The following is an 18,448-nucleotide window of genomic DNA, read 5'->3' on the forward strand; positions in this document are numbered from 1 at the left end:
TGCCTGAAGTGGGGCTAGCCATTTCTCTAGCCAGCTACAGTTGATCATTGGCCTTTATTGTCCCAGTATCCCGTGTTTAGTTTTTATTTTTTCCCATCATCTTTCTGGACCACTGTTCCTGCTCTGCTGTTGATTAGTTGTGATGCTGAATGGATATAGTAAGTTAACATTCTGCAAGCTGCGGAGGTTTATGACAGGCAAATGAAGACCCCTGATCTGTAGCAGCAGCCTGTGGAGCTCCTTACTTGGTAAACAGCTTTGCAGACTTCATGGACAGAGGCTGCTTTTGTGTATAGGATTTGTAATCCAGATATTACTCATCATCAGAAGGTGGCCTTGATTTCCCACTTGGCATAAATCTATGTCTTGTTTGCTTCTGCATTCATCAGATATTTTATTAATTGCAAATGCATTTGCTTTATGGATTTAATACAGAATTGTTTCAGAAACTTAGGGAATCTTGAGAGATGAGTGCTTACATTTGGCCAATCGTCTTCATGATCTCGAAGCTTTGGCTAAGCTTGGCCAATAGTCTTGATATAGGATCTTGGGAGCTGTTGGATGTTGAGCAACTTTGGAAATCAGACCTAAATGGGAGATGCATTATTTTAAAAATCTGGCGCCAATTCTGGGTGCTGAGTTCCTGAACTCTGATTCTGCAGGAGGGAACTACTTCTGTTGCAGTTTGCATGTGGCAATAAACACAAGTTACTGTACTCAGTTCTTGGCAGGCCACTGTTTTGTGTTTGTTTTAATCCATGTTGCTTTTCTCTTGGTGGTATACCTCTTCCTTTGTTTCTGTTCTCTTAGTTTTTGAAGCTTTTTTTTTTTGCTGTAACACTTTCCATCAATAGCACGATGGAATGTTAATGCTGAATGGCAGAACACATATTCTCTGGCTTCATTATCTTTGGTAGCAAAAACAACATGACCTTGGTGCCATATTTCTAGTCTACGGCTAATGAGCACAGACTAATTGTATATTGGTCTGTCAATTCAATTTCATTTTGATCAGATGCATTGGAAATCACTCTCATTCTCTTATACTTTACATTTCTATGAGGTACAAAGTGTTTTACTAGGGACTGTGTAGTTTTAGTTTATTCACAGCCTACTTCATTGTGCCTTGCAGGAGGGACTAAAATATTACTTACAGACTCTGCCAAAGTCATTGACTGCTCAGCAGCATATTTAAGGAAAGATAAATTGACTATATTCTGACAGCCCTATTGACTACAGCTCACTACAAGTTATGTGAAACACCATCATTTGGTCTCAACGTCCATTTTATCATTTTGAAGGGACAGTGTTTCATGTCATTGTTTCATTTTGTTTTGAAGCACTGTCCCGTTTCATTTTGTCGAAACTGTTTCACTGTTTTGACTAGTTTTGATGTTTTGCCCATAGGCTATAATGGAGAATCATGAAAATGACTAAAACAGTGTCATTTGTTTCCAGATTTGGATGCAAATTGCAGGGATGGTAGCCCCTTCTCAGGGCATGAAGCCTGCCAAGTTTCAAGGAGCTAGGTACAGAGGTTTCTTGGAAACTGTACCTCAAATTCTTGAAAGTAAAATTTGGCAGCAGCAGCAGCCTCCTGTCATCTGGCATGCAGATCTGCCCCTACCCCTGGCAGAGCTGTAGGGCTATACCAGACTCATCCCAGATATGCAGGCCCCCAGATCTGTGCTGGATGACAGGAGACTGCCACTGCTGCCAGTGCTGGGTGCACCTGGGGAAGACAGATGCTGGCACTGGCCACAGGTAGCAATAGCAGCCTCCTGTCATCCAGGCACAGATCTGCGGGCCTGCACCCCTGGGAGGGCTGTGGGACTCCTCCTGGGGGTGCAGGCCCCCAGATCTGTGTCCAAGATGAGAGGAAGATGCTCTGTCACCTGGAACCAGCACTTGGTACGGGTTGTGCCCAGCACCGGAGAAAATTCCTGCAGTAGCAGCAGCTTTCCCATATGTGGCATGCAGATCTGGGGGCTTGCACCCCCTGGAGGGCTGCCAGGCTGTGCTGGACTCCTCTTGGGGATGCGGGCCCCCAGATCTTGTGTCCTAGAATGCTTAAGGAGCTTTCAGACATCATAGCCCAGACACTGGCAAGGATATTCAAGAACTTGTGGTGTTCAGGTGAAATACCCAAAGATTGGAAGAAGGCCAATGCAGTGCCTATCTTCAAGAAAGGGAGGAAAGTAAATCCAGGGAACTGCAGGCCAATTAACTTGACCTCATTCCATGAGAAGACTTTGGAAAAAATTTTCAGAGACCACTCTTGACAAGCTGGCTGATGGCAACATCCTCAGGGACAGCCAGCATGGGTTTGTTGGGGGTAGGTCTTGCCTGACCAATCTAATTTCTTTCTATGGCCAGGTGACATATCACTTGGACAAGGGAGAAGAGATTGATGTTATATATCTGGATTTAAAAAAGACTTTGATCTGGTTTCCCATGATCTCCACATGGAAAAATTGGCCAACCGCGGCTTTGGCTACCTCACAGTCCAATGGCTGGGGAATTGGTTCTGAGATTGGACCCAAAGAGTGGTAGTTGATGGAAATGAATAATTTTGGCACTCCATGACCAGTGGTGTCCCCCAAGGCTCTGTCCTTGGACCTGTACTCTTTAACATCTTTATTAACCATATGGACACTTGTGTCAGAAGCAGACTTGCCAAGTGGCTGATGACACCAAACTTTGAGGAAGGGCGACCACACCCAAGGACAGGTTGGTGATCCAGACTGACCTTGATAGGCTTAGAAAGTGGGTGGATAAAACACTGATGACATTCAATATGGAAAAATGCAAGGTACTCCACCTTGGGGGGAGGGAGGGAACCCACATCACACTTATAGGCTCAGCAGTGCTATGTGCTAGCACTATGGCTGAAAGGGACTTGGGGGTCACGGCTGACCACAAACTGAACATGAGCCACCAATGCAATGTTGCAGCTGGTAAAGCGAACAAAACTCTGGCTTGCATCCATAGATGCTTTTTAAGCAAATCTCAGGATGTCATCCTCCCTCTGTACTCTGCCTTGGTGAGGCTGCAGCTGAAGTACTGCATCCAATTCTGGGCCCCACAGTTCAAGAAGGATGTGGAGAAGCTTGAGAGAGTCCAGAGTAGAGCCACATGCATGAGCAGAGGGCAAAAGAACAGGCCTTATGAAAAAAGGCTTAGAGCCATGGGACTCTTCAGCCTGGAAAAGCGCAGGCTCAGGGGTGACCTACTGGCAGCCTATAAATATATAAGGAGGGAATACCTGCTCACCAGAGCTCCCCAGGGATGACAAGGTCCAACGGTCATAAACTCCTCCAAGACCATTTTAGGCTGGACATAAGGAAAAACTTCTATACTGTCTGAGCCCCCAAGGCCTGGAATAGATTCCCTCGAGACGTGGTGCAAGCACCTACTCTAAACTCTTTTAGAAAATGTTTGGATACTTATCTTGTTGAGATCCTTTGACCCTAGCTGACCTTCTGTCCCTGGGGCAGGGAGCTGGACTTGATGATCTTCCAAGGTCCCTTCCAGCCCAAATGTCTATGAAATCTATTAAATCTGTGCCAGATGATGAGAAGCTTCTGCTGCCACCTGGAACCAGTGCTGAGCACAGCCTGCACCCAGCACCCGGAAAGACAGATGCTGCCACTGTCCCCAGGCAGCAGCAGAAGCCCCCTGTCATTTGCGCACAGATCCAGGGGCCTGCACCCCCAGGAGGTCTGTGGGGCTGTGCCAGACTCCTCCCACAGGTGCGGCCCCTGGATTTGCACCAGATGACAGGAGGCTTGTCTTGCTGCCTGGGACTGGCGCTGGGCGTGGTCAACTTAACTGCCTCACTGCCGGGCTGCAAGCCAATTGGCTCCGCTGGCCCCATGGAGCTCAGTCTGATGGCAGGAGGTGGGCTGGTGCTGTGCTCCACCTCCTGCCGGTGGGCTGAGCTCCATAAGCCTGGTGGAGCTGATCAGAGTGCAGCCTGGCGGTGGGAGGCAGGCAGAGCTGGCACTGTGCTCTGCCTCCCACCACCAGGCTTAGCTCCATGGGGCTGGCAGAGCCGATTTGAAGCACAGCTCAGTGGTGGGAGGCAGGCAGAGCCAGTGATGCCCTCCAGTTGGCTCCACCAGCCCCATGGAGTGCAGTCCTGTGGAGGGAGGCAGGGAGAACCAGGGCTGCACTCTCTCCCGGGCTGAGCTACATGGGGCTGTGGAGCCACTTGGACCACAGCCCTGGGTCTCCCTTGCCTCCAACAACGGGGCTGCTTTGAAACTTGAAATGTTTCAAAACTTTCAAAAGGTTTCGAGTGCCCTCATTTCATTTCAAAGCTGTTTCATTGGTTTTTGTTTCATTTTGATTTTGCTGTTTCAAGCTCAAAACATGTCAAAACAGCTTCAAAAGGAAACGCTTAGCAAAATTTCACACAGCCCTGCTAATTAAGAAGTTGATTTCAGAATACTCTAACAAAAACTTTATTGAACCAACCCACTTATGAACATAGAAATATATTGATGTGCGCCAGTAGGTGTCACTCTTTGTATTAACTATCTCCTTGCACAACTCCTCTGCTATGCCACTTTTATACAGGGCTTTTTGTAACCACAGAAATGATAGAAACTCTTACATGGTTATTTAAAACACCATAGCACAAAGCACTGGATAATAATCTCTAGGGAATTGTGCCCCACTTGTGCTTGAGGGCTCCGCATGTGTGCATATATTTGGTAAAGGCGGGAGGTAAATCTTCTTGGAGCACTGCTCTCCAGTCAAGCAGCTCTCATTCTTGCAATGTTTTTCCCAATATTTCCCTCTACATTACCTTTCTCTGCTGCTCCTAATTAGGTGCTTTTGTATCGTATTTACTTTTTTGGTGTTTATACCTTTCAAATACTTCTGCAGAATTATCATGCTTTTGTCCTTAGTTCCGTTTTTTGGCCAACTTCACACTTTTACTTCTTTTTTGCTTTCCTTGCCAGGCATCACCTCCAGCTCCTGATCATTTCTATTGGTCTTCTCTGAAGTCCTTCCTGTGTTTCATATCATTTGGTCCTGAGTAGCAATCTTTATATCAGTCTCCCTGTTACCAGATTTGCCCATCCCTTTGGGGTGCGCTCATTTATTAGAGTTACATTTCTGGGATCTCTGCAATTCTATCAGTGTGCTGCTTGTGTCACTTGTGTTTCTATACGGAGCTCTAGCTCTCCCTTCTGCAAGTCCTTACCCGCAGTGGAGCTACCTTGCAGGACTTAGTTTCAATGGGGCTGGGTTCCTCCAGCTACTGAATCAGTCAAGCACATGCACATGCACATGCACAGATTAATGAGCACATCTGAGGGGGCAGGGTTACTCATCATTTCCAGAATGATATCCTCATGTACCCCATACTCAGCACAGGAACAAAGCATGTCTGAGCCAGCTGGGTCAATTAGCATTTACAGGTTGACACCCTCATATGTCATAGCTCAGCACTTCCCAATCTCTTGTCCCAATTGTCCTGATAGTAACTCCCTTGATGAGCAAACCCTACAGGATTTTTGAGCTTTACAGGGATCTTTGGCTTAGGTAAAAGAAGCATTGCTGCAGAGCAAATGGGGCGAGGTGGGGGGAGGGGTCAAGGAAAAGAAAGAGTAAATGAGGTTCAGAGAGAGAAAATGGCAACCAGCTTGACCATAAACGTTATTTTATTACCAGGTATATGAAACTTACGATGACAATATTAGTAACAGCCATACAAGGAAAAACAAACAAAATGGTTACAGTATTACATGACTTCAGTTGGGTATTTTGGGAAATCTAGCTCATGTCTGATCAACAGAAGTCAGGTTTATAAAGTAATGCCTGAAGTAAGAGCGAAATAGAGAGATAGAGAAATTAAATCAAGTCTGAGGTATTCCAGGCAGAGGAGAAGGTGAAGTCCCAGTGGAACTGGTATAGTGTTTGGATCCAAGCATCCAAACAGAAACTTGAGCTTGGGAAAGGTTTCATAACACAGTTTCATAGTTAGTAGGGTCGGAAGGGACCTGAGCAGATCATCAAGTCTGAGCCCCTGTATGGCAGGAAAGAGTACTGGGGTCAAACGACCACAGGAAAGTGTTTGTCTAGCCTCCTCTTAAAGACCCCCTGGATAGGAGCCAGCACCACTTCTCTTGGAAGCTGGTTCCAGATCCTAGCCACCCTGACAGTGAAGTAGCGCCTCCTGATATCTAGCCTGAATCTACCCTCTGCCAGCTTGTGCCTGTTATTCCTGGTCACTCCTGGTAGCACTCGGGGGAACAGGGACTCCCCCAGTGCCTGCTGGTCCCCCCAACTAGTTTGTAAACGGCCACCAGATAGATCCCCCCTCAGCCTTCTCTTGAGTTTTTTGTTATGCTGGACAATAGGACCTGATCATTCCTGGCTATGTGCTGCTGTTATTCTGAGGAAGCTCACAATGCAAACAGGCAGATTTAGTGTTTTGGGTACCAGTAAAGGAGTCATCACTAGAATTGGTCCAATAAATGCTGAGCTGGGTGTCTGCAGATGTGGGTTGATTAGCATTTGGAGCAGAGATCCTCCATCATGCTCCCCTGCTTCTCTGGTCCCAGAGTTCAGTGCAGTCCTTGCTTTGGAATCTCTGCTCTCCACTCTGAATGCTAATGGAGGTGCCTCCCTGTCCCATCTTTGATGTAAATGAGACTAGGGAAGTTGCTTTACATATACCACCCTTTTCTGGACGGGTTTAGTAGCGTCTCCCACTGCATCTTCATTGCTGTTGTAAGTCCTTCTTCTGATCAGTTCTGTTTCAGGCAGAGGGTGGGGAAGAGGGGAAGTGAGTCCTTTGTGAGTCAGACAGGCTGGGTACTGTGCCAGGGTTCCCCAAAAAACAGAGCTGACAGGTAACACTCCATGTCAATTCTTCTATCTTCTGTCACTTTGCAGTAACCTCTAAATAGTGTAATATTCAGTGTATTTGTTCAAACTATTGTTGTGGTTTCTTACATGCCACTTTAAAACTAAATGATATTTTTAAAGAAATACCAAGAATGATGTCAGGACATAGGCTTCAGATATGAATAACACAATTCTGGCCAGTCTGGAATTTGCTAATGGACTATGTTAGGGGTAGGCAACCTTTTCTGATTGCAGGACAAAATGATCCATTTCAGATCAGAAGTGGGTGAGCAGGTACTTGGACCCACCCACAGCCAGTGCTTCTCCTCGTGATAGCATGGTGAGCATGCTCACTGTTGAATGCCACGAAACCCCATAAGCCAGATTCAGTGGCTCCAGCCCATGTGCTGTAGGTTACTGATGCTTGGCCTATTTACTTTCAATTTTTTTTTCTTTACTGGCTACAAATAAATTAAAACAGTAATATAAAAATAGGATAATAGAATCACAGAAAATGGGGCTAGGAGGGAATCTGCAACTCAATCTGCTTCTCAAGGCAGGATCATTCCCATATAAACCATCTCAGACACATGTTTGCATAACCCGTTCTTAAAATAATTGTAAATTCAATAAAGTAGGCATAAAAAATTGTGCTAGAAGCTGTTCAAATTTCAGCATCATTTTAATATTCTAAGAACTACAGGTTTGCTGTGAAGGGTTAAATAAATCTGCATTAATGGAAGAATTTATATGCATCTATTGTTAAAGATGAATTTAAAATAAAAATGGGAAAAAAGGGAAATGGATCTCATTTTATTCTTAGGTTTATTTGTTTTCATTTTGTTGTAAACATTGTAAGTTACAGAAAGCTGATGCCATGACTGCTTTTTGGGAAAAGCAATTTATTTGAAACCTCACTTTTTTGGGATTACGACACAAAGGTTATGGGAAAGTCCTTTGCCAAGTTTGCTTTCCTAATCTTAGCTACAAGACAGCTGCCCTTACTCACTTTGGTATCTGAACAGCCAGTTACAACCCTTAGAAGAGTTCAGAGAACCTTGTTTGTCTTACCCACTTTAGTATTTGAACCACCAGTTATAACCCTTAAAAGAGTTCAAGTGACTTCTCATTCACACCATTCCCACTAAAAAGTGTGACTCTTGCTTTTTTCTGAAGATATTGGTTCCCCATGTCTTCCTTTCCTAGATAAATATAAGAATAATAAGAATATTGACATAATGTTAAGATAATACAGAATTTCAATTTATTTTGATGATTCTATTAACTAGTCCAATTAGCCATATTTGCTTAATTTCTGAGATGCCTTGCACTGCCACGTGCATCTGTGGGTCTCTGTTAAGACTACTATTGTCAGGTAATGGTAAATCTATTAATTCTGGCTGAGTGAATGGTCTCTCTAGAAGTGCATATGGACAGCTTAGTTTTGCATTTACTATTACAGTACTGAAGAGCTAGGGCCTCTTTAATGAGCTTCAGCTCCTCAAAGTCTTAACTTTAAGATTGACTTCATGTTCCATGGATATCTTTGTACAGTTGTGTGCTCTGGTTCACCTGGATCAAATACAAGTTTCTCTGGGTGTATCTACACAAGATGCTTTACTGTGCAGTAGACTAATTTACTGCACAATAAAGTATCACTAGAGAACCATGCACTAGGCTACTGTGCATTACAGAAGGCTTCTAGTATCTGAAAATACAGGTACTAGATTTACAGCACATTAGTTAAAGTGCTATAGCACATATGTAGATGCTGACTGGAAGCAAATTTGCTCCTGATCAGCCAGACCACCAGGCTCAGGCCAGGGGAAGAACACCATGGCTGTGAGTCCCTCCAGACATGTGGCAGGGGTGGCTCTTAGCAGCCCCTGCCTGGCCTTTAGTGCTCTGGCCTTTCACCTGGACCCTGGGCCAGCTTCTGCCTGCCCTGGCCACTGTGGATTTCTGTAGTGTGCCTGTTTTGGCTGCAGCAGCACTGACCAGCCCCAGACTGATTCCTAGGGAACTGATGACTTCTCCCTGGCCCCTGGGCATTGTGTGCACTCTTGCAATCCCCTGATCTGCCTCTTGGGACCTATGGATGCATCTGCCTGGCCCCTGAATGCCATGCCCCTTGCCAGTGGCTATGAGTTGCAGCTAATGGAATCTGAAGTCCCTGGCAGAGGCAGCCCTGGTGATGTCAATGTCCCCGAGCCTGGGGCAAGCAGCCTGGGGCTTCAACTGGGCATGGAAGACTGCTGACCTCATGGCCATTTGGGGTGAGGCTGAGGTGCAGAGACAGTTCATATGGGGCACCTGGTCCCTGCACTCCCTCATGTGGGCTGCCATATCCTTGTATATGCCCACATACACAAGGACATAATGGCCCACATGAGGGAGTGCAGCCACAACCAGCCTGAGAGGCAGTGCAGAATTAATGTCAAGACCATGCGGGTGCAGTGGGTCTGCATGACAGGCCACAAAAGATGGTTGGGGCTGCCTGCAGGACCCTGCCCTACATGCTGGAGCTGGACAGAATCCTGGCTCCAAGGTACCAGGGCATGGACAGCACATTTATTTCAGCACTAGCAGGCTGCTGGAGCCCCCACTGTGGGCCAGCTATGAGGAGAAATCACCAGAGGAGGACCCCTCAGGCCAGCAGAGGTCACCACTGGCACACTCCCTGCCCATGGCCTTGTTGTCCAGCATAGGTAGCCTGGGCTGGCACCTGCCCTGGGAACTGCAGATGTGAACACATAGCAAGGAGGACAGGCAAGGGAGGGCCAGATCCAGTTTCTTCTCAGAAGGGGCCCCCGGCCATGCAGCCAGGTGCTGGACTCGCACACTCAGACACCCGGGCTCAGAGTCCACCATGCCCACCCCACCTCACCTGCCTGTACCTAGGCTGCATGCCTGGTGCCAGGGGCCCTGCACAGGGGTTGGGGGCCCCCCATCTGATCCCCTCCCTGTCCCTTCTTTCTCCTCCTTATCCTGTGTGGCTGAGCTCCACCCTGCCCCCCCCCACCAGAGTTCCCCACCACAGCACACAGGGAGGCAGCAAACAGTGAAGAACTTTACTGAGCAGCCAGTGCCCTCCTAGCTAGGCAGCCAGGGCCCTGTCACATGCAGAGAAACTTGACTGAGCCTGCTGTAGAGGCAGTGTGGCTTGTAGGATTGTGTGAAATTTCGATGGGTGTTTAATTTCAAAGCTATTTCAATGCACTTTGAGCTCAAAACAGTGAAACTGAAAGGAAACAAAAGGCTTCAAAACAGCTTTGAAACAAAACAAGGGCACTCGAAACATTCTGGAAGTTCTGAAACATTTTGAGTTTTGAAGTCAGGCTTCCTGCAGCTAAACAGAAACTAAGGAGAGGAAGGGGGAAGAGGGGGAAAGGACTGCTCTGTGATATTGACATCTAGCTCCTTGTTTGAGTCCCCTGCTCTCTGATCATTTCCGCAGTTCTCCCTGGGGGGGCACAGACCCCTGATCTGCACATGGGATTTCAGCAAGCTGCTGCTGAAACAGCATTGGCAGACTGCTGAAACCTAGCACCCTGATCTGGGGGCCTGTGCCCCCCAGGAAGAGCTGGGGAAGTGATTGGGGAGATGGGGAATCAAACAGAGGGCTGGGGAGTCAAACTGGGAACTAGTGGAATGTTTAGGTCCCTGAATGTTCCCCCAGTTCCTGGTTGGATTCTCCAGCTCCCCGATCTTTCCCCCAGCTCTCCGATCACTTCTCCCAGCTCTTCCTAGAGGGGCCACCAGCAACAGCTGCAATGGGAGGGCTGTGGGCTGGGGGGCTGTGCTGGGGTCTTCCCTACAGACCTCAGCCTGGTGGCGGGAGAGCCAGTGGTGGAGCCACTTGGAGCACAGCCCTGGCTCTGAGTGCAGCCCTGGCCAGTGGCTCTCCTTCACCTTCCACCACTTCTTGCCATCAAGCTCAGCTCCGTGGGGCTGGCAGAGCCACTCAGAGTGAAGCCTAGTAGTGGGAGGTGGAGGAGAGCCAGGGCTGTGCTCCAAGTGGCTTTGCCAGGTCCAAAGAGCTCAACCCAGTGGCAGGAGGCAGCAGGAGAGCCAGTGGCAGATTCACTTGGAGCTCAGCCCTGGTGACCACAGCTCAGCAACAGGAGACTCCACAGCTAAGATGTGACACTAAGATGTGGGGGGATGTGGGTGCACTAGAAGGGTGCAATAGGCTACAAGCTGACCTTGACAGGTTGCAACGGTGGGCGGATGAGAATAGGATGGGGTTTAACACTGATAAGTGCAAGGTGTTGCACATGGGGAGGAAGAACCGGCACCACAATTACAGGTTGGGGAACTCCCCTCTTGCCAGCACGGAGACGGAAAAGGATCTTGGAGTCGTCATTGACTCCACGATGAACATGGGCCGGCAGTGTGGGGATGCAGTCAGGAAGGCCAACCGTACCCTGTCATGCATCCACAGATGCATCTCGAGCAGGTCCAGGGAGGTGATCCTCCCCCTCTATGCGGCACTGGTCAGGCCGCAGCTGGAGTACTGCGTCCAGTTCTGGGCGCCACACTTCAAGAGGGACGTGAACGATATGGAAAGAGTCCAGAGGAGGGCTACTCGTATGATCAGGGGTCAGCAGGGCAGGCCTTATGAGGAGAGGCTACGGGACCTGAACCTGTTTAGCCTCCACAAGAGAAGGTTAAGGGGGGACCTTGTGGCCTGCTACAAACTGGTCAGGGGGGATCAGCAGGTATTGGGGGAGTCCCTGTTCCCCCGTGCGCTGCCAGGAGTGACCAGGAATAACGGTCACAAGCTGGCGGAGGGTAGGTTTAGATTAGATATTAGGAGGCGCTACTTCACAGTCAGGGCGGCTAGGGCCTGGAACCGGCTTCCAGGGGAAGTGGTGCAGGCTCCTAGCCTAGGGATTTTTAAAAGGAAGTTAGATGAGCACCTTGCCGGGGTCATCTGACCCCGGTGCTCTTCCCTGCCAAGGCAGGGGGTCAGACTAGATGATCTACCTAGGTCCCTTCCGACTCTAGCTACTATGAAACTATGAAACTATGAGGTATGCTTTGAGAGCGGCCCCTTACCCAGGACCCAGAAAGCATTAAGGCAGGGGGTCGGACTAGATGATCTTCCTAGGTCCCTTCCGACTCTAGCTACTATGAAACTATGAAGCCTCGTGGAGCTGAGCCTGGTGGTGGGATGCAGCTGAAAGCCAGTGGCAGAGCCGCTCTGAGCATAGTCCTGGCTCTGAGTGCAGCCCTGGCTAGTAGCTCTCCACCACCTCTCACCACCAGGCTCAGCTCTGTGGGTTGGAGAGCCTCCTGCTACCGGGATCTACTCACCAGGGCTACACTCCGAGCAGCTCCGCCACTGGCTCTCCTGCTGCCTCCTGCCACTAGGCTGAGCTCTGTGGGGCTCTGTGGGGCTGGCAGAGCCCCTTGGAGTGCAGCCCGATGGCAGGGAGAGCCAGGGCTGCAGTCTGAGTGGCTCTGCCAGCTCCACGGAGCTCAATCTGCCCTGCCAGCACTGCCACTGAGTGTTGGGAAGAGCCTTCACGTATAGATGTTGACCCTGCAGAGGCAGAAGACAGAAGCCTGTGAGAGTTTACAACATTTCAGAGATAAGATGCTCTGCACCCAGGGCTGTGCACTGCCCAGCCTCAGATTGGGGCTCGGCTGTGCACGGGGACCATGGTAAGCTGGCTAGGCAGGCTTGGGCCCAGGCGGCTGCCACTGAAGCCCCTCATCCCCACTTGCTGCCTTGGGGCCAGCAGCCCACTGGGTGCTGGCCACATGCTCCCTGCCTCCCCTGCCCCCTTTCTAGGGTGGGCTAGGCCAGGCTGTGGGCAGTACCTGCTGCCATGCTTTCAGACCCCATTCCCCTCCCCTTCTCCTGCAGGCCAGCCACCCCAAGCATGCCTCTGCTGCATATGCCCCAGGCAGTACATGATGAGCTGTTTGTGCAAGCTGAGGGGTGAGCAGGTGCTGGTTATGCTTCCAGATACAGCCAGCCAGAAGCCCTGGGGGGATCTCAGGGCTGGCCAAGGGATGCAGAAGCTGCAGCCCTTTGCAACACTCACCTGTGGCCAAGCAGCAGCTCTGGAGGCGAACAGGCCAGGCAGAGATAGCCTGTGGCCTGTCCAGTGGGGCACGTGAGGCCTGCTGGGCTCCTGCATAGAACAGCAGTCTTACCCAGTCTCCTGGTAAGTGTGCCCCAGGACACAAAATGGCCACAGCCTTTTGTAGCCTGCAACTAGGGGCTACCAGAGGGCATCCCATCTCTGAGGGAGGAGAGGCAGCCAGCCAGGAACCTTGGGGCTGGGCCTAGGCTGGACCCCAAGTAGCTGGGCAGACCTGACACTAAAGTTAGTGCTGGATCAAGTTTACACATGAGTTACTGTGCATTAACTAATCATGACAAATTTTGATACATGCATTTACAGTTATCAAATTTAGGTGCAATTAGCCTAATTTCACCATTTTTAATGCACAGTAAGTATGCACACAAGTAGGCTTGCACCAGTACACTGCCTAGACCCACTAGGTCTACGCATCTGGATGCTCAGAACTTTCCCTGCCCTGCTCAAGTGTCTCATGATAACCTGCCTGTTATCCATAGTGGCAAATCCCAAATCTCACCTGCCAATCTTGATGTTCCTTTGAAGTAAACGATGAGGAAGTGTTTGCTTTCACCACAGTTGGTCAATGGCAAATATGCTAGACTTTCTTCTGGGGCTCCAACCTCTCATACACCCCATCCTAGTGCCACCTAGATGTTGTGCACCACCACATACACTTTTAGGTCTTTCCAAGTGATTTTCTCTAATTCTTCCTTTTATCTCCTAGGTTCGTGACTTTCATTACCACTTACCTCAATGGAGCGGGACAGCATGGACTACTGGGCTTTCTTTCAGCCACAGGTAAGTCTTATGTGAGTTTGGGTAACTCGGTGTCCTTGCACACCCCTTGCAGGGAAAATCACTTGTCTCAAAAAAAAAAAAAAACCTTTTCAGGCCTTTGCCCTTTGTCCAGAAGGGCTAATTGATTAATTTGGTCTTTATCCCTTTTTGTTCTTCGGGAAGGGTCTTTGGCTCTTAGACCCACTTCCCCTTTTTGACCACTTGGGCTGCATAAAACAGTATAAGGAAAAAAACCCAACTTAAAGCATGGACTTACTCAAAGGGGCTGCTTGTCTCTGGCTGACCCATCTCTGGCAGTGTTCCCTGTCCCCTCCTGCACCACTTCTCCTCGTAACATTCTCACAGCTGGGTCTCCTGGCTAAACAGCTCTCAGAGCTCTATAGCCAACTCCCAGTCAGCTCTTTAGGAATGGGAGAGCCCCTGCAGCTGTCCCCAATCCTGGGATGCTGCTCCTCACTCTCTGGCTCCTCTTCTGGCTCACTCATACTTTTTTTCTCCTCTGGGGCTGCTCTAGCTGCATGGAGCAGCTGCTGTGAAACCGCAGCTCCAGGGGCACTCTCTGGTTGTTTTTTTTGATGTCTCACTGCTGTTTGTGAGTTCCCTGGTATTTTTCTTTTCTCTTTTACACATCCTTCCCCTTAAGATGCTGTTAGGCACCTTTGCTCCAGCCCCCTGTGATTCAGCTCAAGGCTTAGTGGATTCACCCTAGTGAGCATGGGATTGCTCAGGATGATCTTCTCCATGGCATTGGAATAGGAAGTCTGCCACCACATTGGCTCAGCCAGGCCTATATTCAGTGTAAAAGTGAAATAGTTCTAAAGCTAAGGCCCACAGGCTTATCCATGTGTTATTCGTTTGCAAGGGCTTCAGCCATTTTAGGAGGCATGGTCAGTTACTAGGGTAAACTCTTGGCCCAGGAGGTAATAATGAAAATACTCCACCCCCCATTTGATGGATAAGGATTCCTGTTTGATGGTAACATACCTTTATTCATGAGGGTTTAACTTGTGGCTTGCATAGGCTATTGGCCTGTCTACCCTGTCCGACTCCTGGGAAAGCCCATCTCCCATGGCCTGATTAGAGGCATCAGTCTGTAGAATGAAAGGATGAATGAAATCCAGTATTTTTAGGACAGCACCTATCTTTGTGTGTCCTCCTCTAGGTTTTCCAGGAACTGCTCTAGTGTAAAGATCTCTAGGACTTTGTGTAGGTTCTTGCCTTTGGGCTTAATCCCACCTGTTGATTAGATTATGCAGGGGCTGCATTAGAAGTCTGGGTCAACATTCTTCCCTTCTCTTCTTGGCCTGGAATTGCTGCAAGTAATACGCTGGAGAAATTCTAGCTGGTACAAGATGGTCGCCTTCACCTTCCCATAATCCATGGCCTCATGTCTTGACAAGGCTCTGTGGGCTGCTTGGGCAGGGCCTATTAGTAAAGGCCCCAATTGCCCAGCCCACCAGGCCTTGTCCCACCCCACTGACACAGCTGCCCTCTTGAATGTTTCTAAGTAAGCTTCCACATTGTCTTCTGCTATCATCTTTGGCAGGTTTCTGCTGTCTCATTAGAAGCATGATCAGCATCAGCCTCTTTGGTCCTCACCCTAATAAATTCTTACAAGAAATCTTCAGGTGGGCTGAGGCCCACTGCTCCTGGATCCACATCCATGCTGAATCACTCCCTCCTGACCTTAGTCCTGGTGTTGAGGTTTCTTGGCCAATGAACAATTGTGAATGAGTTGTATTCTCTTGCCTTGGGACTGCACCAAGTTATTTGGACCACAAGGCCCTACACTTTTCTGCCATGCCTTGATGGAATTTATGTCTGGGAGGATGGATGCTCTGGCTTGCACATCCATCTGATCTCATCACAGATCTTCTGCAGGGCTCTAACCTTCCCATACCCTGCCCATTTCCTTTCAGATGGCTGTTTACTGTTGTCTGTGGATGGTGAGCGGAGACTGTCTGGACCTCTCTGTCTCAGATCTTTAGCTTGCAGTAGTTCATCCTAGTTCCTCTTCTTCCAAATCACTCTATGAACATTTTCCTCAAGCCAAAGAAGCATTATCTCTCTGAGGTCCCTTGGAGTTCTTCCCTTGTAGGTCCTGAGGCCTCCGCCTCAGCCCTCTTCAATTATTCTTTTTGGGGCTTGTAGGTTTCTTCCCCTTTTTCTTTACCACAAATCAAATTGACAGGCTAAGGATTCTTCCTCTCTCTTTTTCTGGCTATTACTTCTCCTTAGTACCGAGGGCTTTATATCAAAGGTAGGGCCCCTAGCCAGGTCTATGGTGGAGCACCTTTGGGGTGTTTGCCACATGGCAGAGGCTGCAGTAGGCTGGGACAAAGCCAGCAGAGCAGGCAGCCAAGCAAAACCCCGGAATGTCAATTTTAAGTGGAGGGAGGTGTGTGGCCTTTTGGGGTGCTCATCACATGAGGGCTTTCACAGGCTCTGAGGGGAGCCTGCTTTAGACAAGCAGCAGGGGAAACCTTCCCCAGGAACTATTTTAAGGGGGAAGCTGTGTGGCACCGTTGGTGCCTACCACTTTAAGAGCGGAACCAAGCAGCCAGCAGGTGCTTGATTGCAGTGGCCATTTTAGATCTCTGGCTGCCTATATAAATAGAGCAGTTCGCTGCTGGCAGGGCAGGCAGTAACACTGCCTGGTTCCATGCAACATCCTGGAGGTAAGGGCAGGAGATTTGGGGATGGTTTGGAGGGTCCTGGTCCTGATCCTGGTCCTGGTCCTGAGCATGACCTAAAACTGCGCCCTGCTGGGAGTGGGTGGCCTGGTGGGGCTCTCAGTGGTGCAGGAGCCCCCAGGAAATGCCAGGCCAGTTACCACCCTGTTGAAAGGTGGGTAGGGGCACCTTAACCCGTCTTCACCTTCAAGTGAGTCATGTAACATTGGAGGTAGTTGGGGCCAGACATGGCTGTGTCTGCCTGAGCCCTGTGGGGTGCAAGACCCTGAGGAAAGGTAGCTGGGGCCAGGCATGGCTATGGCCACCTGAGCCCACCAGGGAGGGAAGCCCTGTGGCCCCAGTAAGGGGGTGATGCGGAGCCCCAGTGAGGGGGGTAGAGATGATGAGCCTCAGTGAGGGGACAGCCCCAGTGAGGGGAGGCCAAGGGATGTTTTCAGAAGCCTGAGGCTGCAGTTTGAGCCAGGGGCCAAGTAAGGGGGCTTAGTCCGAGAGACAGGGGCGAGTCCTGACCCCAGTAAGCCCACTGCTGGGAGGCTGCATGAGTAAGAGCTATAGTACAGTACAATGACCTGCTGCTCTGGGGGGGAATGAGAGTCCCCATGAGATCCTGGAGCACCAGTCATGGTGTGAGTTAAGAATGAGTGGGGGGCCTGGCACAGCTGCAGCCACCTGAGCCCTGTGAAAAGGTAGTTGGGGCCAGGCATGGCTATGGCCACCTGAGCCCACCAGGGAGGGAAACCGCACAGCCCCAGTGAGGGGACAGTGTGGAACCCCAGTGAGGGGGTGGAGATGAGGCACCCCAGCGAAGGGGGAGGCCCCAGTGAAGGGGTGGAGATGAGGGGCCCCAGTAAGGGGAGAATACCAGAGGGCTGAGAGCTCAGTATGTCTGAATGTATAGAGTTGCCCCAGGAGGGGCCTGGGCAAGCTTAGGCCAGGACAGGTAATTGGCTGGCCACTACCCTAGTAAGGGTTGCAGGAGAGGCCCAAAAGCTGGTACATCGGCCACCCAAGTTATGAGCTAGCTAAAGCCTATAGCCTAGGGAGCCCAATCCAAGGGGGAACAAGACAGTACAAGTTGTTGAGGCATGAAAGAGATCCTGTGAGAGAGGGTAGAGTGTGAGAGGCTCTAGTGAGAGGAGTGTGGTATGAATATGTGTGCATCTGAGGCCTGACAATGAGGGCTAAGCTTGGTCTGGCTGTAAGTCAGAAGCATTGTCATCTGGATGCCATCTGAGGCTTGGGCTGCAGTGTAGGGGAGGAATGGAGCTGCAGATAGCACTGCCTGGCATCGGGGCAAGAATAGGCAGCCTCCCGCCTTAATTAATACCCTAATTAATTAACAACGAGGCGAGACAGGTGGGTGGCATGCTGAAAGGCAGGTGGGGAATTTAGCATTGTGGCTAGTCAGGGAGCCCCACTTTGCCACAAGGTCTTTTCTCACTCTATTGTTTTCCAACTCAAAATTAACTGGTCTACATGTGACACTACATTGCTGTAGCAATGAGCTATGGCGATTTAGCATTGACAGGCAAAAACCACAATGCCACAAGTACATCACCATAGCAACGTGCTACCTCATTATAGTGCACTGCTATGGAAGGTAGCAGCTAAAAATAATCGTGCATGGTTGGCACGGTACAGTATGGGTTGTTACTGCACCGTGTAGTAATAATGGCTCCATAAGGTCACGTGTAGAGATGCCCATGGTGTGATTCACATATGATACCTTAGACCAGCATCTTGGCAAGTCCGCTTCTGACACCAACGTCCACATCATTGATGAAGGTGTTAAATAGTATAGGCCCTAGGGCAGAGTCTTGAGGGACCCTACTGGTGACCGCGCACCAAGACGATTGGCTCCTGTTGACCACCACCCTCTGGGTCCTAACGTGGAGCCAGTTCCCCAGCCAGCGGATCATGGTGAGGTCAAGGCTGCAGTTAGCCAGTTTAGCCAAGAGGTGATTGTGGGATACCAGATTGAAGGCTTTTTTAAGG

The 18,448-nt window shown here is 49.6% G+C and overlaps 1 long non-coding RNA gene across 1 annotated transcript in view; it reads left to right on the top strand.

Annotated features, from left to right (window-relative positions):
* The window catches only part of LOC149859604 (uncharacterized), a 135,545-nt gene that overhangs the window by 22,806 nt on the left and 94,291 nt on the right, over nucleotides 1–18,448 (top strand). The window contains exon 3 of the long non-coding RNA XR_016443530.1: nucleotides 13,687–13,760. This is a non-coding gene — a long non-coding RNA (uncharacterized LOC149859604). The remainder of the gene's footprint in view (nucleotides 1–13,686; nucleotides 13,761–18,448) is intronic.

This window comes from Crocodylus siamensis, chromosome 7 (genome assembly GCF_052110815.1).
Source record: "Crocodylus siamensis isolate JL-2025a chromosome 7, ASM5211081v1, whole genome shotgun sequence".
Taxonomy (NCBI): domain Eukaryota; kingdom Metazoa; phylum Chordata; order Crocodylia; family Crocodylidae; genus Crocodylus; species Crocodylus siamensis.